Genomic DNA, 26,884 nt, shown 5'->3' with positions numbered 1-26,884 from the left:
ACTATATTAGTCAATTTATATAGTCGATTTAACAAGAAAACTAGATGTATGCATTTTTTGCATTTGTGCATAGATTTGTCTAACTTGTAAATTCTTATTGTTATCAAAAACCGTGTGCAAGTGAGTGAACTTTTTTTATGGAAAAACACACTAATTTTTTAAAACCAGACGTGTTTTCTTAGTTTGATTAAATCAGTTGATTAGGTGGTAGTAGTGTAACGTTTGACCAAAATATGAAACATCACTTACCGTTCAAAAGTTGTGACGAATAGAAATATCAGTTAACCAAAAAAAAAAACGAAAAATGGGGACTCATTATCAACATTTAAAAAACGGAACATTTTAGAATAAAGGACAAAGAAAGAGACCCACACAGCTCTCGATTACAGACAAAAAAATGTGAATTATTTAAAAACTTAGGGAGAGAGATAGCGAAAGAAAAAATATCGAAACGGGACATTAAGCAAAAAATACATGGGGCCGAAGTATAGTACAAACACTAAAGTCATTATTTTAGTCTTCCAAAATTAGTTTACGAACAAAAATGACAATCTACAAGTCAGTTGTGGAACCAATTTTGATGTACGGATCTGAACGTTGGCAAATGACGATGAAGGATAAGAAGAAACTGAAGTGGAAGTGGTAGAAATGGTAGAACTATCTACCATAAAGCGAAGAAGTGTGTCGGATATAAGAAGAAGAGCAGGAAGGATTTAGAGTACTGTAGATCCAAACTAGGGCTTCCAATCCCGAAATTCCGAGATCTCGGTATTGCGGAATCCCGCGTCATTTTCCAATCCCGCATGATGCGGGATTACAGGCGCGGGATCCGCGGGATTTGCGGGACTGAAAAAAGAGTACATTCGACCTCTAGCCAGCGCTATCGTCCGGTGACTTTTGCGAGTTTTGATGCTTTAGTAAATCTAAAAAATATCTTGAAGCCGGTAAAACTTGCTGTTGTATGCCATTACCGTCAATATGCCAATCTCATTACTGCTGAAGCTACGCTCAAATTTATTGTCAAGAAACTGAAAGATAATCATTCAACGTTAGCTTCAGAATTAGCTTTGTCTTTGCGCCAACATATTTTACAACAACATAGAAAATATGGGACTGTACTACTGATTTATCACGCGTCGTGTGACGAAGAGGCTGAGAGCAATGATGACGAAGAGGCTGATCAAGTAAGAAATGTCATTGTAGAGGTTCCGTCATGCGGTTCCGATCTTGACATGGGGTTCCGATCTTGATCTCACATTACAAAAGGAGTTAAAGTTAACTTTATCGTCAGCATGTAATGTACTTTGCGCGTCACCATATCGAGCTAATAGATTTGAGTCCATTATAAAAAAACAGATGACTCTATGAATCTGGGGGGTCAATGGTAAAATATGTTACATTTACATATAAAGCCTTAAAAGGAATACCTCCGACAGGTGTGGAAGCTGAAAGGGCATTTTCTGCTGCCGGCTATATTGCTTCTAAAATACGCAGTAGTTTGGCAGACGACAGTTTAGATATGTTGTGTTTCCTTCGCTTGAAATAATTGAAAGCTTTCGCTAAATAATAGTAACCTATGTAATATATCAACTAAATAAGTAAAGTAAATTACATGTCAATTTTCAGTTGAAATTTCAGTAAATTTTGTTGATTTTTATCTTGGTGTATTTGTTGAAGACTAATCATCAATGACCAAAACTTCGAAGCGGTCAAAGATTTCATATATCTAGGGACATCGGTTAACCCCAATAATAACACAGGGGAAATAAAAAGACGAATAATAATTGCAAACAGGTGTTATCATAGTTTATCAAAGTACTTAGCTAACAAACGTCTGTCTCAAAAAACTCGCATAAGGCTGTATAGAACGTTGATAGTCCCCGTTCTCACATATGGATCAGAGGCATGGACGCTAACTAAAACAGATGAATCCGCTCTATCGATTTTTGAAAGAAAGGTCCTACGTAAGATATTCGTAGCGGTCTGTGAGAACGGAATATGAAGACGTAGATATAACTGCAGAATATCTACAAGCATACGTTTGGTGGAATAGATATTATCACTATAATTAAGCGAAACCGCCTGCAGTGGGCAGGATATGTAGCCCGGGCCCCTGAATCGAACACGATAAAAAAGATTTTAACAGCGCAACCCGTGGGAATGAGAAGACGGGGTAGACCAAAGCTGAGGTGGATGGACGGGATAACACAAGATGCCGAGAAGATCGGAGTCGGCAACTGGAAAATGCAAGCAAGGGACAGAACAGAATGGCGTAGAAAGCTTGAGAAGGTCGAGGGGCTGTAGCCCTAAGATGATGATAATGATTTGTTGAAGAAGATAGATTTTTTTTTCAGCATTTGTTACAGTTTTTTGTGAAGAATAAACGGTGTAATTTGATTGATCTCATACTATTTAATAGTAATACTTAAATAAATGTGGGGTTAATTGATTAATTCATTGTTTTAATAATTGCCTTATATAAATACGACTATTTTCAATATGCAAGATCTCGCAAATATCGAGATCCCGCGGGATTGAAAATTGGTAGTCCTGCAAATACCGAGATTGAACTCAGGCTGCGGGATTTGAAGCCCTAATCCAAACAAGTTTTATGTTACGGGCATGTAATGCGAATGAAAGGCAGACGACGCGACGTCATAAAACAGGCATTACCATGAAATATGCATTAGAATGGAAAGAAGGAATCAGAGAAATAATGAGAGATAGAGCCATAAATGATGAGCCCATGAAATTTGGAACCGAAAATGGAAGACCGAAAAACCGGAGATCGAAAAGCGGAATGGGAAGAGGCTGTGGGACCCCCGCAGAGATTTTTTACAAAATTCGGTATAAACTTTCATTCATAACGTCTAACTGTTTTGGGTGCAGTTTCGGCATTCCTTTAATAAATGCAATATTCATACCAAAATTCAAACATTCCTTCACGTTTCTTCGACTTAACCGTCCTAACATAATAAATATTTAAAAATCAATAGACATTGTACTGTCGGGTTGAATTCTTTCACTAAAATGTAATAAATCCAGGTGAAAAGATTTTATAAGTACTACGCCCTTGCGGTAAGCCTTTGAGGGTGTCATCATTATTCATAATTTTAAATAAGTTATAAAGTGTGACAATGCATAAAATGAAGGATTTAAGTTTAGACAGGTATTTGCATGCCAAAAATTCGTTGCGTTTGTTTGTTGAAATAATTTACTAAATTTAATATAATTTGTATTAATTTAAAATAATTTAATAAATAAATAGGAATAAGGTCATAGTAGGGGAGGCAAGTAGGCTAAATTTGCAGTTTACTCGAGCGTTATGAGGATCATAACCATTTTAGTGCATAGGCGTAACCAGGATGATCCTAAGGGGGGGGGTTACAACTACTGGAAAGGGGGGGGGGGGTTACAACTACTGGAAGGTCTCTGAGGGTATGGTGTTAAGCGTATGTATAGAGCTCAAAGTCCATCCCAATGGGGGGGGGTTATAACCCCCAAAACCCCCCTGGTTACGCCTATGTTTTAGTGGGGACTTTCCATTTTTGTATTTACTTACTTATTTATGCACTTAGTCCTAAGTCTTTCTACCTTCAGGTGTAAGGCTGGTGGAGTTGAGTTTGGCATTGTAGTCTCCATGCTTTTGTGTTAGGTTTCTTGCATTTTCCAATGTCAATCCTTTCTTCTCGACTTCTTTCCCAATTTCATCTACCCACATAACTGTCGTTCTCTTTTGTTTTTGCCCTGCACTCTCGATTCGAACACTCGTTTTGTTAATCTCTCGTTCGACGATCTACACACGTGCCCGAACCCGAACCATCTAAGTTGTCCCTCTACTATTTTTTCGTTGATTGGTTCTAGTTTTAGGTTTTGTCTGGCTGTTTCGTTTCGTATTTTGTCTGTCCTCTTTCTGTTTGCTATTTTACTCAGAAATCTCATTTCCATAGCAATCTCTCCTCGTCAATGTCCATGTCTCGCTGCTGTACATGATTGTTGGTCTAACTACTGATCTAACGACTGCCGTTTTTTACTTTCTCCGGTATCTCTTTTTTTCCCCAAAAATGTTGTTTTTATAGTGTTAAATAAGCTTTCTGTTCGTCCCATTCTCTCGTTTATGTCCATGTCTTGTTTACTATTTGATTAGAGTATTACTCCTAGGTATTTAAAATTGTTTGCTTGTCTTGCTCTAATTGTTTGCCGTCTACATAATTCTATTGCGTGTGTCTTACTCGTATTTGAAATTATCATTGTTTTTGTTTCCTCTGTATTAATTTTCAAATTTATGTTTGATAGTTCTTCTTGTACTTTTAAGATTGTTCTGTAAGTATTCTCTGTGTTCTGCTATCAATACCATGTCTTCTGCAAATAGTAGCTTCGACAGTTGAGTCTGATTCATTTGTCAGTATCCTAATGTTAGTTTTCTGATTCTTCTCTTGGCTTTCTTTATTGCTTCATCCAGTACCAATGAGAATAGCAGTGGACTTAACACGCATCCCTGTTTGATGCCTGGACTTAAGTAAATTCTCTGGATTCCTCGTTATTGGTTCTTACTGTATTTATATAATTTTTGTACATCTTTATTACTTCTAATTATGTGTCTGTTGACTCCCCTTTCTTTTAGTGTCTTCCATACGTCCTTTCTTCGGATTCTGTCAAACGCCTTTTACAGGTGGATGACGCATATATGTATCTCTCTATTATTATTGATTACCTTCTTATTTACTTGTCTTATTGTGAATATTAGGTCTTACGTGTTTCTGTCCTTCCTAAATCTGCACCGTGTTTCTTCCATAATTGTTTCTATGTGGGTCTTTATTCTTGTCTCTATTATTCTTGCGAATACCTTCCTAGGGATACTTGATATGGTGATATCTCGGTAACTATTACACTTTCTTTTGCTTCTCTTTTTCTGTATTGGTAATATTATAACGACTTTTTCTAGTCCTTTGGTCTTTCTGCTCTATTTATGATATCATTCATTAGTTCTTTCATGCTCTCCATTCGCTCCATTCCCATGAATTTTATCACTTCCGGGGTGACCTGATCCTGGTCTAGTACTTTGCCTAATTTTACTCTTTATGTTGCTTTCTCTTATTCATCTCTTGTTATGTATTCCACTTGTTGGTCTTCATTATTTTTTTGTATCTGCCCTATGTTGTCCATGTCTGCATGTGTTAGCTCTGTTAGCTCTTTGAAATGTTTGCTCCATCTTTCCATTTTTTGCTTTTGTTCTTTTAGTATCTCACATGACCTTTCCATTCCTGCTTTCGCCGCTATTTTAACCTTTCCATTTTTCTTTATATGTCTCGTATTCTTCCGGGTGCTTTGTGCTTAGGTATCGCTTCCATTTGTTTTTTTTTGTTCTTTATTTTCTCTCCTATTTATTCCGTCCACCATTCCTTTTTCCTCATGTTAGTATTTGCTATTTTTGCTTTCCCGCAAGTTTCCTCAGCTGCTTGGATTATGCTGGTTTGTAGTATGTAGTTGAAAAGATCTTATAGTACGCCCCCGCGGTAAGCCTTTGGGGGTGTCATTATTATTCATAATTTTAAATAAATTATAAAGTGTGACAATGCATACATTTATGAAGGATTTAAGTTTGGACAGGTATTTGCATGTCAAAAATTCATTGCGATTGTTGATATAATTTACTACATATAATGTAATTTGAATTAATTTAAAATAATTTAATAAATAAATAGAAATAAGGTAATAGTCGGGGAGGCAAGTATGCTAAGTTTGCAGTTTACTCGAGCGTTATGGGAACCATAACAATTTTATTGAGGGCTTTCCATTTTTGAATTTAATTTTCCATCTCCAACAATCGTTTCTTCCGATTATAGCGTCATCTATCCATAATTTGAAAAAATGTCTCAAATAAACGTTGCTTATTTTTACATATGGAAACCAAACATACAATAAAAAATGGGTGGTCCAATTTAAGGTTCTAAGATTTTAAGGTAACCCCCACCCCACCTCCTTGGATGGTCGTGTTTAATGCCATTCGACAGATTTTTGAAAAATATTGAAAACGTATTTTTAATGTTGTTCTGAAGCTATTTCCTTGTGGCATTTTTATGAATAACTATTTAGATGGGAAATGTCACAATTAAATTTAAAAAATAATTTTATTAACGTTTCGACGCCCAAATCGGGTGTCGTTGTCAAAATACAAAATACTACTAGATTAAACAAAAATGTTGTTGCTAAGTAAAAAAATTCTTCTAATAATTTATTTAATCTGACTCATTTATATTAAATCAATCCCAACGTAAAATTCTCGCGTTAGAGATTTTACTGTTATCAGATAGTAAAAAGAGAAAAATCAAAGAAGCGGCTCTAATTATGCTAAATGAAACCAATTGTGTCGTAATTTCCTCGGTAGAATGCAGTAGGATGTGGTTACCCATACTAAAAGAGGAAGTCAATAGAAAGAAAATACCACGATTAGTAAGTCAATAACATATCAAGTTAGTACATATTTTATATTTTAGTATTACTTATTGTATATCTATGTATTATTAATATTATTTATAACTTAAACATCTTAAAGTTCGAATTTGGTATTAGTTTTTTGAAAGTAAATTAAATGTAAGACGATGTCGGGATAGTATCACGAGGTTTTTTCCTGGTTTTCCCTCGTGATTTACTATGGAATCTGTTGTATTTTCATTTAAATTTGAATTAACTTATTTACACGAGGAAGGCACATAGTCCCAACTCTAGTTATTTTGCCTTTTATCGCGATAGAAAAGAGGTTTGCTTTAATGAGTGCAAAAACTGGAGCCTGGTAGTGTTCGTCAAAATCAATGGCTCGCAAGTTGTTCTACAATCAACAGCTCGTAAGTTGCCACTCAACCAACGGCTCGCTAGTTTGCCGGTGTAACAGCCTAGTTTGTAAGGCTTTTTTCGTGTATGGACTTGGTGCAGTGTTAAATGCAGCTGAGGGCCCTCTTGAAGACCAAATGCAGGGATTGAATTGGTAAGTGGACCTCTTTGCGCCTCATTTAATTATTATATTCCTTTTTTGCTCATGTTTAAGTTTTTTATGGAACCGGTGTCGGAGCTCCTTTAGAAAACAAAGAATCAGCCCCTATTTGAGATCCTAACATCAAAGATCGCACATTTTGGTCACTTCGAACGTGGATATTGTTTTTTTGAGGTGTTTTGATAGTCGGGTTTTTAAAGAATTTAAACTTTATTGCTTTTATAATTAATTGTTCAATTATTGTTGGGGTGGCTTGTTTTTCCTCGCTTGTATACAATATTGCTTGTTAACAATTAATTTTGAATAATATAATAAAATGTGTATTTTGAAATAACGCCCAAAAAACATTGCGTACAGTTTTTGCTTCTTTTCTTGTCTAGCAGGTAATGTCAATTGGTTGACCTTGAATGGTTTTCAGGTATTCAATACACAGAATTTTGTGAGTTTTCAAATTTTAAAGTCCTCGCCTTTACGGCAGCTTGATAAGGATTCTTGTTTTTTGATAAATGTATTAAGTTTAATTTTTTAGGTCATTAAACTTGTAAAATATTAGCTATTTGAATTTATTTATAGTTAAAATTGCGTTCTCTTTATGCCAGTGGCAGCTTGACCAGGGGATCGTTGATTATTTGTATTTTTAATTTTATCGTTGATTACGTTAAACAAATTTTTATTCTTTTTTCTCCATAATGGCTGATAAATTGAAAAGATATACGTTTCAAAGGAGAATGGCAATGAACGATTTAGAAACGTTATTGCGTTTATCCAATTCTTCTCTTACAGAGGTTCATAAGCAGTCGCTTTTTCGTGTTCGGTACTCAGAGTTAGACGATGTTTTGGAGAGTTTTAATAAAAATCATCAAAACATCGTTACAAATCTTTTGAACTCTGAACCTACGGATGCTCAATTAGATTCTGAGGACATTATTCGTTCCCAATTTTTAAATGATTATTATCAGATCAAGGCTAATTTCGCGGATCTCTTTGAAAATGATGATAATAGTCAAAAAAATGAGCAAAATATCGCCGCTTCGAATGCAGTACAACCTCCTAGTAATGTTCGCTTGCCGCAGTTAGAATTAGTTAAATTTTCCGGTGAGTTTACGTCAGCAATTACTTTTTTTGACTTGTTCGATGCGCTTGTGCACCGTAGACCTAACGTTGATGATACGGAAAAATTAACGTATTTGATTCAAAGTTTAGAAGGGCCTCCTTTAAGGTTAGCTAAATCCTTGCCTTTAGCTAGAGAAAATTATGTTAGGATTTATGATAAATTAAAAAATAGGTATTTAAATAAACGTTTGCGTGCAATGGCACATTGGTGCAAAATTGAAGAAGCTCCCGCAACTATGTTTAAGAATTCTGATAATTATAGTAATTTAATTGATACCTTTTCGGAAAATTTATCAGCCTTAGAAAATTTGGGTTATAAAATTTCGGATTTTGTGTTAGCTTACAAAATTCTCACCAAGCTTGACGAGGAGACTCACCAACGTTTTGAATTATTACATGGGTCTAGTGAAATGCCTACTTTTATTCAATTATCTGATTTCCTAGAAAGTCAATGCATTTCGTTTGACTCATCCTTGTTGTCGCCTTGTTCTCCCAAAGATTCTAATAGAAAAAATAAATCGCCTTCTAAACACAATGCAAATAAAAATGGTTCTAAAGTCAATAATCGCTATAGTTTTTTTTCGAAGCCTAATGCGACGACTTGTTTGTTATGTTCTGCCGATCACCATTTAAAAGATTGTTCTTTATTTTTAAATAAATCTCCTTATGAACGGTACAACGCTTGTAAAAGAATGCGTCTTTGTTTTAAATGTTTAGAAAAACACGATTCTCGTAGTTGTAGTGTCACCTCTCGTTGTGGTCATTGTAATTCATCCCACCATAGTCTTTTACATTTTAAAAAGTCTGAAAGTGCCACTCACGGCGCTACTTCTGTTGCTGCCGCTCCGACTACTGCTTCTTCTGATGCTCAGGTTAATACTGGAACATTGAGCTCACATGCTGCATCATTAGGTAGTGTTACCTCAAAAAACTCGAGCGTTTTGTTAGCTACTGCTGTGGTAGAAATTATGGATGGTTGTGGATTGTATCAACCTGTTCGAGCTTTAATTGATGGGGGCAGCATGACCTCTTTTGTATCTCAGTCTTGTATTCGTCAGTTAGGTATTAGACATTCTTCTGCTACCTTATCGGTACAAGGTATTAGTGCTATAAAAAGTACAGTGGTTGGTCGAGTTGATCTTCAGATAAAACCTGTGGATAGAGTGGATCCTATTTTTAATTGTGAGGCGTTTGTGTTGCCAAAAATTTGTGAGGACCTACCCGTTGTCAGTTTGGATGTTGGGCATTGGTCTTATATTGCTAATTTAAAGTTGGCAGATCCTCGGTTTCATCTATCTGGTAAGGTGGACTTATTGCTTGGAGCTGATATCTTTTCTCAGTTATTATTAGAAGGTAAAGTTCAAACTTCTAGAGGTATGCCTGCTGCTCTTAATACCGTTTTTGGCTATGTCCTTATGGGTCCCTGTAGTTCGGTTGCTATGACATCTGCCACCTCGTTGTTTTGTCACGTGGATCAAATGGTTTCGTTGGAGGAGTCTGTAAAGCAGTTTTGGAGTTTAGAAACTGTTCCTGAAGTAGAATGTTCAGCTCCTGAAGATATTCTTTGTGAGAAAAATTTTGTTGAGAATGTTTGTCGAGACGGCTCTGGTCGTTATACCGTTGCTCTACCTTTCAGGGAATTATCTCCTGTTTTTCCAGGAATGTTTCAGTTAGCTGTAAATCGTTTTCTTTCCTTAGAAAAAAGGCTTTTGAAAAATCCTAGTGTTTATCAGGAATATTGTACCTTTATGAAAGATTATTTGGATTTGCATCATATGGAGCTTGTGTCAGAAACTTCTCGTCCATTATCTTGTTACTATATTCCTCACCATACTGTATTAAAACCTGATAGTTTGACTACCAAGTTGCGAGTTGTATTTAACGCTTCTGCTCGAATTGGAAATCAGAATTCTCTTAATCAGTGCTTGTTTACTGGAAAGAAACTACAACAAAATATTTTAACTATTTTATTGGGTTTTCGACTTCATAAATACGTCTTATCCACGGATATTAAGCAGATGTATAGGCAGATACGAGTTGATAAAAGTCATTGTGATTATCAGAGGATTGTTTTTAGATTCTCTTCTGATGAAGAGTTACAGGAATTTCGGTTATTAACAGTTACTTATGGTGTATCATTAGCTCCTTTTCTTGCTTTAAGGACTTTGTTGCAGCTGAGTGAAGATGAAGGTAGAGAGTTTCCCCTTGCCGCTGAAGTTTTGCGTACGAGTACTTATGTTGACGATATAGTGTGTGGTGGTGATACCTTAGAAATTGCGCTAGATCTTCGGAATGAGTTGATATCCTTGTTATCTCGAGGTCAGTTTGAATTGCGTAAGTGGTCGAGCAATGATATGCGATTATTAGAAGGTCTACCGGAGTCGCATATTGGTAAGAAACCTATTTCCTTTGATGATAATAGTTGTTCGTCACCTCTAAAAATCCTTGGACTTGTATGGAATGCACAGTTGGATTGTTTTTCTTTTGAAGTGACAGCTCTGGACAAATCTTGTACTAAGAGAAGTATGTTGTCTGAATTGGTCCGAGTGTTTGATCCTGTAGGGTTTCTAGCTCCCATGACTTTGTTCACGAAGCACCTTATCCAACGTTTATGGTTATCCGGAATCGACTGGGATGACTCTCCTCCAGACTCAATTTGTAAAGTTTGGAACCAGTATAAGGAACAACTGTTATCCCTTGCACAGCTTGAAATACCTAGGTGCATGTTCGTGTCCAGGTATATTTGTTGTGAGGTACATGGGTTTTGTGACAGTAGTGAAAAGGGTTATGCCGCTGTTATTTATTTGCGTTTTGTTCTACCAGATGGTCAGGTTTGTGTCTTTTTTGTTTGCGCGAAGTCAAAAGTGGCTCCCATAAGAACTGTAAGCATTCCACGTTTGGAGCTGTCCGCTGCAGTTCTACTATCTAAACTCATGCAGTTTGTAGTTAGAGTATTAGATCCTAAACTTAAAATCGCAAAATTTGTAGCTTGGTCCGATTCTCAGGTAGCTCTAAGTTGGATAAAATCCTCTCCTCACCGTTGGAAAACTTTTGTTTCTAACCGGGTTTCATATATACAGGAACGCCTTTCTCCTAATAGTTGGTTTTATGTTCCTTCTGCTCAGAATCCCGCTGATTTGGCTTCCAGAGGTGTTTTACCTGCTCTAATGTTGGAGCAATCTCATTGGTTTGCAGGTCCTGAGTTTTTGTATAACACCGATCCCATTCCAGACGCTTCCTGTTGCTTTTCTGAGTGTGCTGAAATGTTTGATGAGGAGCGTACGGTAACTTTGGCTTGTGTTAATGATGATAATTTTCTTGAGAATCTATTGAATGACATTTCCGATTTCTCGTTTATACGACGACTTATAGCTTGGATCTTGAGGTTTGCTTGGAATTCAAAATTCCCCAATGATAAGAGAGAAGGTCCCTTAAGTTCAAAGGAACTTTATGAGTCATTGATTATGCTAGTTAAATATACTCAACATCGATATTTTGAAAGGGAGTTCGAGGGAAATGTTTTTTCCAAACCTTTGCGAAAGTTGTCCTGCTTTATCGATGATCAAGGAATATTACGGGTTGGAAGTCGTCTTAGATATTTGTCTGTTTCGATTGATAAGAAATTCCCTTGCATCCTACCTCGCGAAAGTCGATTAACTTATTTGCTGATTGATTATTACCATAAACGATACTGTCATGCTGGGCTGCGTACAGTTATTTTTTTGCTTGCCCAGTCATTTTGGATTTTGTCTCCTAAGCGTGCTATACGCTCGGTTTTGTCAAAATGTATACAGTGTTGGAGGCCCAATCCTAGAAATTACCAACCTCCAATGGGTAACTTACCCCTAGTTAGAATTTCCCAGGTTAAACCCTTCCTGAATTCAGGTACGGATTTTGGTGGACCGTTTTATGTTGTGATGAATCGCTATCGAGGAGCTAAATCTTGTAAGGTGTATCTTTGCCTCTTTGTTTGCATGGCCACCAAAGCTCTTCATTTAGAGTTAGCTAGTGATTTATAGAGTGATACTTTTCTCTTTGCTTTGCAGCGTTTCATAGCTCGTCGTGGTAGGGTTGATAATTTATATTCTGATCGTGGCAGTAATTTTGTTGGCGCTGCTAAATACATTAACCTCATGAAAAATGCTGCTTCAAATGAAAATATTTCCTTCCATTTTAGTGCGGCATCTGCTGCCCACTTTGGCGGTTTATGGGAGGCGGGAATAAAGTCAGTAAAGACGCACCTAGCTAGCGTTATAGGCGATCAGATCTTGTCATATGAGGAACTAAACACGGTCGTAATTCAGATTGAATCGTATCTGAATTCTAGGCCCTTGACCCCTATAAGTTCTGATCCTAATGATTTGTCAGTTCTAACGCCGGGTCATTTTTTAAATCTAGAACCTCTTTCGGCTGTGTTTGAACCTCTTGATGGAGCGTATATTCCTGCATCTCATTTGATGAGATGGAAGTTAATAAATCAAATGCATAAAACTTTTTGGGAACGCTGGAGCAAAGAACATTTGCATACTTTGCATCAGCGCAGTAAATGGACTTCATCCGATAATTTAAAACCTATCGAACTAGGAACGATGGTCCTTATAAAGGATGATAATATCCCTCCGTCGCAGTGGCGTTTGGGACGAATATCCCAAGTATTTCCGGGACAGGATGAAATTATAAGAGTTGCGGATGTTAAGACCACAAAGGGAATTCTTTAACGCCCCCTGGTCAAGCTGTGTCCTCTGCCTATCTAAATAATTCCTTAGTTTTTTTATTGATCTTGTTATTAGTATGATATTGTTTAATTTTTTTTGGGATTTATTCCAAAGTGCCATGATTTAAGTTATTTTTTTTTGTTTATTAGCTTGTAATAGTTTTAAAATGCACCATTCAAAGCTGCATTTTGGTGGGGGAGAATGTTGTATTTTCATTTAAATTTGAATTAACTTATTTACACGAGGAAGGCACATAGTCCCAACACTAGTTACTTTGCCTTTTATCGCGATAGAAAAGAGGTTTGCTTTAATGAGTGCAAAAACTGGAGCCTGGTAGTGTTCGTCAAAATCAATGGCTCGCAAGTTGTTCTACAATCAACAGCTCGTAAGTTGCCACTCAACCAACGGCTCGCTAGTTTGCCGGTGTAACAGCCTAGTTTGTAAGGCTTTTTTCGTGTATGGACTTGGTGCAGTGTTAAATGCAGCTGAGGGCCCTCTTGAAGACCAAATGCAGGGATTGAATTGGTAAGTGGACCTCTTTGCGCCTCATTTAATTATTATATTCCTTTTTTGCTCATGTTTAAGTTTTTTATGGAACCGGTGTCGGAGCTCCTTTAGAAAACAAAGAATCAGCCCCTATTTGAGATCCTAACATCAAAGATCGCACAGAATCTCTAACGCGAGAATTTTACTGTCATCGTTGCATTTGGTTGTCTTTTTAAAGACAGATCACATGCTATGATTTTTTTGTGACGGATATTCTTGAGTTGGGATTGATTTCATGTAATCGAATGAACTATCTTTTAGTAAAGTCGTCCCAGGAACGCAACTCATAAATATTGGAGATATCATTTTAAAGTCTTCTACTTTAAAATGTATAATATACGTCTGAATTGCCAATATAAATGAGTCAGATTAAATAAATTATTAGTAGTCTGGGCTGATTATCGGAGAATAGGCCATTTTTGGGAAAAGTTATTTACCAGCAATTTTATTGCTGGAATCGAATTATAAGATCCTATATATTAATAATATAGGTATGCAAAGTCCGCAGATAGTGTGCTACTTTTTTTATAAACAAAATGGCGCCCGAAAATCGTGTTTTGTTGCTCTATAACTCCGAATATTTTAACTTTACAACAAAAACACTCAAATAAAAAATCACCGCAATTAAATTCTGCATAGAGATATGTTTTTCCCGATATGCTCTGACGAAAATTTTCCTCGGAAAATGCGGGTGTTCCCAACAAAATCTTTAATTTTCAAATGAAGTTTTAGATAAGTAATTATCTACCAATAATTAAATAATTTGGTGACTTAAAAGCCTTCTTGGATTATAGTTCCAGAAGTTGGTGAAAATTGAACGAATATTTTAGCAACAATTCAATTGTTAATTAATAATTTACGGTTGCCATAATAACCAAAATAATTATGATACACTGATCAAACTTTGAAATCTTATAAAGATGAGATGCCGTTTTAAGTTTAACATTTTGTCGACAAATCATAATTTTTTTATTTTTTTGCATGATCTTTAAATGTTTAAAAAAAATAGTTATGAACAAATTAACGTTTCTCAGAAAGTTTTTATTATATTCTAATTTTAAAAAATAGTTAAAATGCGCATTTCAAATATCTTGAAAATGAATGCTTTAAAACTTTTTTGCAACCATTTGCAAAAAAGTTATGAAACAGCAAAGTAAACATACGATCACTACGTTGTTTATAATTTTTTTTAATTCTTTCAAAGCGTAAAAGTGAGTTTAAAGTACAAGCTAATTATTTACAAAAAATGTCGATTATTAGTTTATTGGTTATATTTTAATTAAAGATTATAAATATATTTTTTGTAATTTACACGCGCGAAAGTAGACTAATACAGTAATATAGCTAAAATTTTCACTCGAAGCGACGAACGCCGCGCGACGTACACTCAATAAATAAAATTATGGTGTTATGTATGCTGCGTGTCAGTCGCTTCGAGTGGACATTTTAGCTCCGGTTCTGTATCAAGCCTACTTTCGCGCTAAAAATTACAAAAAAAGTATTTTTAATCTTTGATTAAAATATAACCATTGAACTCATATTTGATATTCTTTGTGAGTAATTAGATTGTACCACACACTCACTTTTCAGCTTTGAAACAATTAAAACAAATTACAAACAACGGAGCAATCGTATATTTACTTTGCTGTTTCATAACTCTTTTGCAAATGGTTGGAAATTTTTTTTAAAGCATTCGTTTTCAAGACCTTTGAAATACGCATTTTAAGTATTTTTTAAAATTAGAATATAATAAACAATTCCTGAGAAATGTTAATTTGATTATAACTATTTTTTTTAACTTTTAAAGATTATGCAAAAAAATGAAAAATTTATATTTTGTCGACAAAATGTTAAATAGGCAACACATCTTTCTAAGTTTGATCAATGTCTCATGATTATTTGGGTTGTTATTGCGACTGTAAATTGTTAATTAACAATTGAATTGTTACTAAAATATTCGTTTAATTTTCACCGGCTTCTGCAGTTATAATCTATACCAAGAAAGCTTTTATTTCACCAAGTTATTTAATAATTGATAAATAATTACTTGCCCAAAAAATTTATTTGAAAATTCGAGATGTTGTTGGGAATACCCACATTTTCCGAGGAAAATTTTCGTCGGAGCAAATCGAGAAAAACATGCCTCTATGTAGAATTAAATTGGGGTGAATTTTTATATGAGTGTTTTTGGTGTAAAGTTAAAATCTTCGGAGTTATAGACCAATAATTGAACAAAAAGACGATTTGGGGGCGCCATTTTGTTAATAAAAAAAGTAGCAAACTATCTGCGGACTTTACATACCTATATTATTAATATATAGGATCATAATATTCGATTCTAGCAATAAAATTACTGGTAAATAACCTTTCTTTGTACTTTACTAATTAGACCAGCGTAGTATAACTATTTTTTTTTTCAAAATTTAAAGATTATGCAAAAAAACGAAAAATTTATATTTTGTCGATAAAATATTAAATAAGCCTCTCATCTTTATAATCTTTGTAAGTTTGATCAATGTATCATGATTATTTTGGTTATTATTGCGATTGTAAATTGTTAATTAACAATTGAATTGTTGCTAAAATATTCGTTTAATTTTCACCGGCTTCTGGAATTACAATCTATACCAAGAAAGATTTTATGTCACTAAGTTATTTAATTATTGATTAACTACTTACCTAAAACTTTATTTGAAAATTAGAGTTTTTGTTGGGAAAACCTGCATTTTCCGAGAAAAATTTTCGTCGGAGCAAATCGGGAAAAACATATCTCTATGCAGAATTTAATTGTGGTGAATTTTTATTTGAGTGTTTTTGTTGTAAATTTAAAATCTTCGGAGTTATAGAGCAATAATTGAAAAAAATACGATTTGTCGGCGCCATTTTGTTTATAAAAAAAGTAGCACAGTATCTGCGGACTTTGCATACCTATATTATTAATATATAGGATCATAATATTCGATTCTAGCAATAAAATTACTGGTAAATAACCTTTCTTTGTACTTTACTAATTAGACCAGCGTATTATAACTTTTTTTTTCAAAATTTAAAGATTATGCAAAAAAACGAAAAATTTATATTTTGTCGATAAAATATTAAATAAGCATTTCATCTTTATAATCTTTATAAGTTTGATCAATGTATCATGATTATTTTGGTTATTATTGCGATCGTAAATTGTTAATTAACAATTGAATTGTTGCTAAAATATTCGTTTAATTTTCACCGGCTTCTGGAATTACAATCTATACCAAGAAAGATTTGATGTCACTAAGTTATTTAATTATTGATTAATAATTACTTACCTAAAACTTTATTTGAAAATTATAGTTTTTTGGGAAAACCTGCATTTTCCGAGCAAAATTTTCGTGGAAGCAAATCGGGAAAAGCATATCTCTATGCAGAATTTAATGGCGGTGAATTTTTATTTGAGTGTTTTTGTTGTAAAGTTAAAATCTTCGGAGTTATAGAGCAATAATTGAAAAAAGTACGATTTGTCGGCGCCATTTTGTTTATAAAAAAAGTAGCGGTATCATAAATATCTGCGGACTTTGCATACCTATATAATTAATATATAGGATCTTATAATTCGGTTCCAGCAATAAAATTGCTGGTAAATAACTTTTCCATGAATTTTGCTAATTAGCCCAGAGTATAGAAGAATTTTTTTACTTAACAACAACATTTTTGTTTAATCTAGTAGTATTTTGTATTTTGACAGCGACCCACGATTTGGGCGTCAAAACGTTAATAAAATTATTTTTGCAATTTAATTGTGGCTTATTTCCCATCTAAATAGTTAATAACGTATTTTTCAGTTGTTTGATCTGATGTTCATTTTGCGAAATTTCGCCGGGTTCCTATTTAACACTTTAAAACTGCCCCCGACCCTCTTCGTGGGGGGCGGTGTTTGGTATCATTCAATAGTATGAAAATATTCGCTTTTTTGTGAAACTTTGTGACTCGCCCATTTCCTTACTCAAACCGTCAGATTTTTTAAATATACACTGTTCTGCATGTACTTAACTTACAACTTACCTTATCTTAATCTGACGATTTTGAGGTTTTCTAAGGATAGTCCATAATGAAGGAATTAAGAGTCCATATATGGTACAGGTACATTTACTGAGTAAAAGGTTTCTCCCCATGTAATTTTCTGACCCGCTCGATTAACTGCAAAAACCCCGCTTGGGATCCCCTACCATAAAGGGTTATTGGTAATAAACTTAAAAATATATATAAAAAAAACAAAATCAATTTGAAAAAATAGAGAAATCATGAACAAATATATTTGCAACACCCGGACAAAACAAATGCTGGAGATGATATTAATTTATTATATTCGAACCACTCGTCAACCGGGCGACTACGAACTAGTGTTGCCCAAATGCAAGACCAAGACGAGACTTAGACAGTCTTGGTCTTGGTCTTGCGCCAGTACACCTGGTCTTGGTCTTGGTCTTGGTATTGCGCTCCCGGTCTTGGTCTTGGTCTTGGTCTTGCAGCAAGAGTCTTGCAAGTCTCGCAGTTGCCTATTGGCCTATTGCATATCTTTGAACAACGTGACAGAGATGTACATTTTAAGCTAGGATATGATAGCCATAGTAAAGACCAGCCAAATTAATAAATATCTAGACCAGCGGTTCTCAATCTGGGGTGCATGTACCACTTGTGGTACTAAACAGCTTGTGGTACTAAACAGCTAAAATCAGCACCACAATTATTATTATACTTAATTAGATTACCTATCTAGATACCTATTTCAGTTAGGTGGTAACAAAAATAATAAAAATTATTTTGTGGTTCATGACTCAAAAAGATTGAGAATTACTGATCTAGACAACTGATACCGGGTGGAGTTTGAACCCATGATCAAAGTGATCCGTGCCTATGTTCTAACTAACTTAAGTTTATTAGAAACTTATATATTTTATTATCCAATATAAGCGAATGAATAAAAAAACATAATGTTAAGAGAATATGAGGTTATCGTCGTAATTTCAGTATTTTATAAATGCTAGAATATTCTACAGAGTGATTCTCGGTCTGTGAAAAAACACACTTTTATTGGTACACCTGGTGTACAATGACAATAATTGATCTCTCTAGCAACAATAATATTACAGCGATATTTTATAAAAATAAGACAACATATTAAAAAACTCACTTAAATCGGACAACAGGCTTAGGAAATTCAAGACATTAACAATGACCCGTTTTTAAGGTGGTGAGTAAATTTTTTGGAGAAGTGTATATCGTTAATTTCGGTATTTTATTTACACTGTTCTTTTGTCTCGTTATCATACTTTTAAATATTAGCCGCGCTGTTTCGGCAAATTTTGTGTAACCCAGTGATCTCATAGCATAGGGCATAGCACATTCAGCAAAAACAATACATAATAGTCTTACTGTTCTATATACCGATAAGATTAAATTTGTGGTGTTTAAATTCCTAGAAAACCAATAATGAAAAAAATTAATTACTTATTAGGTATATTTTTTATCAGCAAGGTGACATATTTTTAAAAACTTTGGATACGATATTTGATATTATTATCGGCGTCGCAAAGCAAGAATGTTATGTTATGATTAGAAGGCGACTATTCTCATAACCCGGACAACTAATTTTAGAGAAGTCGTCTGCTGGGAAGGAATGTACAAAATATTTTATTTTTACATTGTAATAATGACCTGAGTACGTGTCAAATGTGTTAAGTGTTCTTTAAATGGATATTTTGACTCGCTATGTATGTTTATGGTATTGTTCGTAGTGAGCATAAGTCCAATTTTCAAAATTTTTGTTACAAATTTTTTTTGTTTCTCATATCCGAACTAATATACTCCCTAAAACAACCCTCAGTTCTAACTGCAAGACGCATGAGTCTCGCAGGCTAAGTCTTGTTCTTGCTCAAGTCATGCACGGTAAGTCTTGGTGTTGGTCTTGCTAAAATTAGGCGGTCTTGGTCTTGGTCTTGGTCTTGCGAAAACGCAAGAACAAGACCAAGACTGCAAGACCAAGACCGATTTTGGGCAACACTACTACGAACTCCCCCACGCTACCTAGATTTTAATGGGCTCAGTTTTATAGTAAGATTAAAAGCGACTACGAACTGCCCCACGCTACCTAGGTACTTGGATAATATTTTTGTGAACATAGTTTTTATTTTACATTATTGTATTCAAAAAGGAACCCAATTCCCAAAGCATGAGCGAAAATTTTAAATTATTAAATAATGAAACTATTATAACTGTAACTGTAACTATAACTTATTTATAACAATATAATCGAATAAAGTTTATTTATAAATCTATAGCCCGTCTAGAATATATCCGGAATTTTATTATTTTTCCTAATTTTAATAGATTTCCTTTTTGTAACATTTTAAGACAAAAGTAATGCATCAAGTAGGTTGTGCCGATAGTAGGTTATGGACATAATGGCATGACAACACCATCTGTCAAATATTGTTATTTGTAAACAGACTTAAGATTTGTGAAATAATGTCGCAAGTAGAAAAAAGAAAAGTGGTGGAATATTTGCATAGAAAGGGTGTTCGAAACGTTAAAAAATTAGTGCAATTGACTGAACTCGGAAAAAGTGCAGTGTATGAGACAATAAAGAGGATAAAAATGGCATAGATATGAGACATAGACCAGTTTCGAGTAGACCACGTAAGATTCGCGGAAAAAATTTAAATGCTTTAGTGGCTTTACGACGACAAAATCCGCGCCTAGGGTTTCGAAAATTAGTGAACTGATTTGGAAATCAACGAGGAATAAAAGTGTGCCCAGAAACTGTCCGCATGTCACTGAAAAAGTAAGGCTACATATCAAGGAATCCAAAAAACTCCCTATAATGACACCTTTGCAAAGGCAACGAAGAAGAGATTTTTGTGAACGTTTTCGAGAAAATAATTTTAATAATCTTTATTTTTTTAGTAGTCTTTATAAGTGTCCTTTTAATAGTCTTTATATCTGATGAAAGTTGTTTCCAGCAAATGTTACCGTTCAAATTTCCAAATTTCCCACTAAAATAATGGTTTGGGGAGCAATATCTCAGCGTGGTGCTACACCTCTCTGTATAGTTAATGATCCTGTGATGCGAAATATTGTGACATCCTTAATGGTTTTCTTCTTGAAACGGCTCATGTTTTATATCCAGAGGGGTGGCGTTTTCAGCAAGATAATGCAAGATGCTATACTTCTGCTTATACTCAAGCTTGGATGCAAGAACACGAATTGGCAACAATTCCGTGGCCGGCAGCATTTCAGATCTTAGCCCCATTGACAACATATGGGGACTGATGAAGATTGAAGTGGAACGAGCAGCGCCGCGAGATAAAGAAGGTTTGATTCGGTCAGTTTTACAGGCCTGGAACACCATTACCGAAAATTATGGCCTTGACCTAGTTTCGGGTGTACCTGGACGTTCAGTTAAATGTTTAGATTTAAATGGAGGTTGTATAAGTAAATGAGATGAATTATTTGTTGAAATTTTATATTTAAAGTGATAGAAATAAATACCGTAAAATTATAATTCTGCTTTCTTTTTTCCGGATACTTTCTAGACGGACTATACATTAACTTATATACAATAACAAAAACTACAGTTAAACAATAACAATGCTTAATTCTAATATCTGATTAGTGATTAAAATAAGTAAGAGTGAATACTATATTTTAGATTTTAAAAGTTAGCTGCATAATAATTGCAAACTGACTTAATAAAGTCTAATTATTTAGTAATGTTTTGATTAACGTAATATTCATTTAGCCTATTTTTAATAAAATCAACTTTTCTTTTTGTCGTTTTACCAAGTTTTTTTTCGAATCTATGTGCAGTTCTAATTTTCACATATACTTCTGCTTGAAAATTTAACAAAATGTCTGTAAATTTTAATATGTCAGGACGTGATTTATAAAAACATTCGTTGAATTTCGAGTGAAATGATTCACATGCGTTTGTAGTAAATATGTATAAGAGATGATGAATTTGAAGTCCACATTAGGGATGGCGGTTTTTGACAAAACACCGGTTTTCGGTTATACCGGTTTTTTGCTTACGGTTTAACCTGGCGGTTATAACCGGCCGACAAAAAAACGGTTTTTGGAAAAACCGGTTATCGGTTTTTTTAATCCAATAGGTTACAAAGTTACATTTACAATGCACTTTAGTTTGCGATACTCCATTCGACTCGATATCAATATGATCAAAATTAGTACTATCGAAAGAACATCAATATTAATATAAATAAAACACAATTTTTAATAAAACCATTTTATTCTAATAATTAATATATTTATCTAAAATACCCACCAATTTTCCTCTCCTCCCAAACTTAAAAAATTCCCCAACCATTTCAACTTATAAAAAATTTCCCAGACTCTTTGAAATGGGATTTAAAAAAAAATAATTAAAAAACTAAATTGGATAATGCAATTTATCTTTTATTTTTACTACCATCAAAAAAAAATTATCATGTATTACTTTTAACACGTTTGTATATATTTGTAGAATAGGTAAATACATTTTAGCTCATTTAATACTTCCTGTATGCGTGTATCGTTTTGAAAACGAAATTCTTGGAGATTCGTATTCGTAATCAGTAATACGATATGCAGTCAGAGCATTATTTTTGGTAATCAGAAAAAGTCATTCAACCACTTTCAATGTCAAGAGTTAAGAGTTTAGTGTGAAAAATAGATGATGTTTGCATCTAATTCAAACAGACACTTCTTATGTAAATATTATGATTAGAGATACCTTTTCAAGGAAATATTATAATAAAAATAACTGCTTCTGGCTGATGTGAGATTGCACTTTCAGTTTGCTTCTGTATTTATAAAATAAAATTTGAATTATGGTTTTGTCGGGAATAATTACTTGAGAATAATAATTATGATTGGGATAAAAAATAATACCTAACCTAATCCTAAAAACCTAATAACCGGTTTTTACTTTAAAAAGAAAAAACCGGTTATAACCGGGACAAAAAATAACCGGTAAAACGAGTTATTGCGAAGTAAAAAAACCGGTTTTAGGTTTAAACCGGTAGGTTTTTCCCATCCCTAGTCCACATGTAAGGTGGAAATGTTGAATCTCCAGTTAAATAATTATCAACTAGGTAATCACAAAATTGCAAAACTCTGTCATCTTCTGGCATAATATTAAAAAGTCACCAACATCATTTGGATCTAAATAAGGAAGGCCGAAAAACAATTTTAAATATTTTTCAATAACAGTTAGATTTTTATATTCCGAGGACTAACCTAAATTTTGAATTTTTCGGTACCAATTTTGTGTTAAAGAAATTTGCAAAAAAAAATAATAATGTCGGGACACACTGTATTTTGAGTTGCTATTTCAAAATCAGAAATTATTCGCTTCGGTTTGAAATTGAAATTAAAATCTGTACATATTGTTATTAATGGATCAAAAGTACTTTTGTACAATTGCTGTGATTTATTTGGTAACAAACAAAATACTAGAGGAACATAAAAACCCTTGTTGTTGCCATGTATAGTAAACATCTGACAAAAATATTTAGAACAGTATTGAAAAGTTCCATCTACATACAAAGAATCTACATTACACAAAAAGTAAAGATTTGTGAAACAACTAAAAATTGCGGAATTATTTTTCGTAGATAATAAAAAGTATTTGTATTTAAATTTTTTAAATTTAAAAAAAAGTCTTTTTCACCTGTATTTGTTTTTAAATTTAACACTTGTAGAACTTCTTCCTGTGACTTGGGCAATGATGGTGTGGATTTTCGTCTTGCACCATAGATATTTCTTCGAACGCAAGAAATGTCTTTCGTTGTCAGCCGTAAATTCCTGAAATTTTCTTTCCTCAATTTCTTGTGGACAATCTTTAAAGGTCTTTTACATTATATATCTTCTACAGCTATCCTCTTTGTAGAATTACTAAAAATTTGCCGGTCAACGTGGATATCTGGAGCATGATTATGCTCCACTGATGCTTTTTCAAGAATAACGTAATTTTCATCACCTTCCTTTGTGTACACTTTTGTTGACACCCTTTTTTGATGCATCGCCATCTAACTTTTCCATCTTTGGAGACATGGGCCTTTAAATATTTATATTCATTAATTATTAATAAAAGTTCTCCCCTTTGACTAAACATAATCGTTGGATTCGCCATTTAAAAGTTAAACACTGACGGACAAAACCGGACACTATACCATAATACTTGCACCTGAAGTGAATAACTGAAAATATTTATATTCTTACTTTCAACTATAATCAAATTTGGAACTTCCGGTCATTAAGGCTTAATCCCCAACTTTCTCGGCGATGGGGCAGCAGGTACTTGGAACTAATGGGCCCAGGTAGTTCGTGGGGCAGTTAGATAACGCCGCGCCAACCCGCTCGGCAAACGTGGAAGTTTACATAATATGCTGAAACCTATAAATTGAATATGTCGAGTATCAATATGAAATTACCCCAGGTGAGTAAAGTTAGATACTTAGAATCTCACACTGAGCAATCAGTCCTCTTTATGGATTCAGTCATTCCTTTCTTTGGTAAAATGAATATATTTGGTATATAAGACCCTGAAGTACTGAATGCACGAAGAATAATGACCGTTTTACCTCTTTCCCAAGAAGTCACTAAGTCTGCTCGTTTTTAAACTTTTAGCTTCAGGAGGGCGTAACCTTATCTGTGGATGTCGCTTCATGAATAGTGCTAACCAGCTAACCAATCTCTTCTAGGCATCGCTGAAAGCAAGCTTCATAAGTTCATCTGGAGATAAACCAAAAACATTTTGGATAATTTTAAAATGTGAGTACTCCATCAATTATTCTGCGTCCTTTTTTCAGAAAATAGAGACTTTGGACTTAACTTTCTGTTTTTGGGTCTGATATGTTCACTCTAAGTCGTATTGCCGACTTTGGTGTACCAAAACTTCGGTCAACTTTCCTTATTTTGACATTCTTTATAGCTGGTTTTATTGCTTCTTTTTCTTGGCATCTTAAATTTTAAACACTACTGATTTCATATGGGGTAAATCCGCGCTGCGTGAAATTATCCCGTGAAAGTATTTGTCTTCTTCTTCGTGCGACTAGGATTACTCCTGTTTGTCTGCCTCTTATTCTGTTTCAGTTGTTGTTGACTGTACATTGTCCTGCCACCTTTTCGGCGCCCTTCCAACGGGTCTTCTGCTATATGGCTTGTTGTTTTTTTTTTACAGATGTTTGCTAATCTATCTGGTCGCATTCGGTTCACATGTTCGTTCCAGTTTTTTTTTTCTCGTTTTATCCACCTGTTAATATTTTGAATTTGGCATTGTTCGCGTGTGCTTATGTTGCTTTGTCTGTCTATTAATGATATGTCCGCTATTGATTATAATACTTTCATTTCGATATTGTTGATTTGTTATTTCGTCTTACTTGTATCGGTCCTCGGCTCCTCTGCATATGTTAGGATTGGTGTTACTGTTGTCTTGTATAACTTTATTTTGCTTTCCGTGGTTAGATATTTGTTTCTCCATATGGTTTCCCGGAGGCAACCACTTACTCGTGCTACTTTTGCTGCTTGCCTTGTGGTCTCTGTTCTTATATTCCCGTCACTATTGATCTCTACTCCTAGGTAATTGAATTTCATTACTTGTTTTACAATTTTGCCGTCTATTTCTAATTTGCACCTACGCAGTTCTTTACTGATACATTTAGTTTTTTCAGTATTTTTTTTTGTAAACTGAAAGAACGGTCATTCACCTATCCAGCGATATAAAGTTTTTTAAAATCAGTTGTCAAATGACTGAGGAATTAATTTTTAAAATGAGAGGTGCAACGTGGATATCACATAACTAAATAACATAACTAAGCAAATTGATATTATGTTATGTGATTTCCACATTGCATCTCTCTTTTTAAAAATTAATTGCTCAGTCATTTGAAAAACCGATATTTCGCTGGATAGGTAAATGACCGTTCTTTCAATCTACAAAAAAATATACTGGGTGTTTCAATAAAAAAAATCAACAACGTTTTTTTTCAAAAATTCACAATTTTTTATTTAAAACCGATATAAACAATTCAATCAACTCAAACAAAACTTTTACTAAAATAAAACATTTCAGCGAAAACCGCATATTTCTATCTTGAGTCGTTAAGAAGTTATAGGCAGTTAAAATGGGGGAAAATATAAGTGAACACCCGGTATTTGAATTAGAAGGATGTAATTGAATATTGAAACATAGTTTTTAATTCCAAACAACTTTTCATAACAATTATCGATATTGTGAAATATAAAGGTACTCTTGAATGAATTCACATTTTTTGACATACCTCGTATAAAATTAACAAAATTTGATATCTGGTGGTTGCATCCTAGATTCTATACAATTCAAAGCATTTTATAAAGAATATTTTTTTTTGTAAAGCTAAAAATAAAAAAGTTATCATTAAAAAAGGTCGCAAGTTACGCCGACATACTGTATAAAAGTTCAAAAAAAATATGTTATAACATTTATTATTTTTTAAGCTTGTTATTAAATATATTTAGGTAAGGTAAATTGTACAGAAACAAGTTTTGATGACTTTGTACAAACATTTTTTTAACTGATATTTTTTGGTTTTTGTATTACATTTTTTATCTTTCTCAATTTTCTCAAAAATAAGTTGTTAATTTTATGTCTAAAGTAAAATAATGTAGTGCATTTCAAAGATTACATCTTCATCATCGTCATCATCTTGGTGCTACAGCCCATGGACGTATATTATACGTCCATGCTACAGCCCTTAGAGGGCCTCGACCTTCTCAAGCTTTCTACGCCATTCTGTTCTGTCCCTTGCTTGCATTTTCCAGTTGTCGACTCCCTTCTTCTCGGCATCTTGTGTTACCCCGTCCATCCACCTCAGCTTTGGTCTACCCCGTCTTCTCATTCCCACTTATATAAATATTAAATTATATTTTTTCTACCAAACGTATGCTTGTAGATATTCTGCAGTTTAAAGTTTTCTACGCCTCCATATTCCGTTCTCACAGACCGCTCCGAATATCTGGGTCTAGGAATGTTGGTCGAGAACACTTCGTCGACGGAAAATTAGTCGACAACATTTGGTCGACAAACAGTTGGTCGAATGCACAATTCATCGAATGTATTCTTTTTCTCATGATCATCTTTCAGTGCGTCACAGTTTTTCGATTTCTTTCTAACGCAATAAATTGTATGTGACAGAAAAAAACGCACGTCGGTAATTACATTTCGTCGGTGACATTTATAACATTTATTCTAGTTATTCTAGTTGTCGATAGATAGCGCCATAATAAAAAAATAATTTATTTTTAATTAGATAGTAATATTACAAATATAATCTGTATAAGACTAAGTTTTCACTCTAATGGCATATAACATATCCCACCAGAATGAAAACAATGGGAACCTTCTCTGGTTACACCTCCGAGGCTTCTACAATTTGCAAGCCATACGGATGCTGAGACTAAGGAAGATGAGGGAATTCCACAATTTACAATTCACGTCACATCTGCT

This window comes from Diabrotica virgifera, chromosome 2 (assembly GCF_917563875.1).
Source record: "Diabrotica virgifera virgifera chromosome 2, PGI_DIABVI_V3a".
Lineage (NCBI taxonomy): Eukaryota > Metazoa > Arthropoda > Insecta > Coleoptera > Chrysomelidae > Diabrotica > Diabrotica virgifera.
This window is presented reverse-complemented; position numbering follows the sequence as displayed.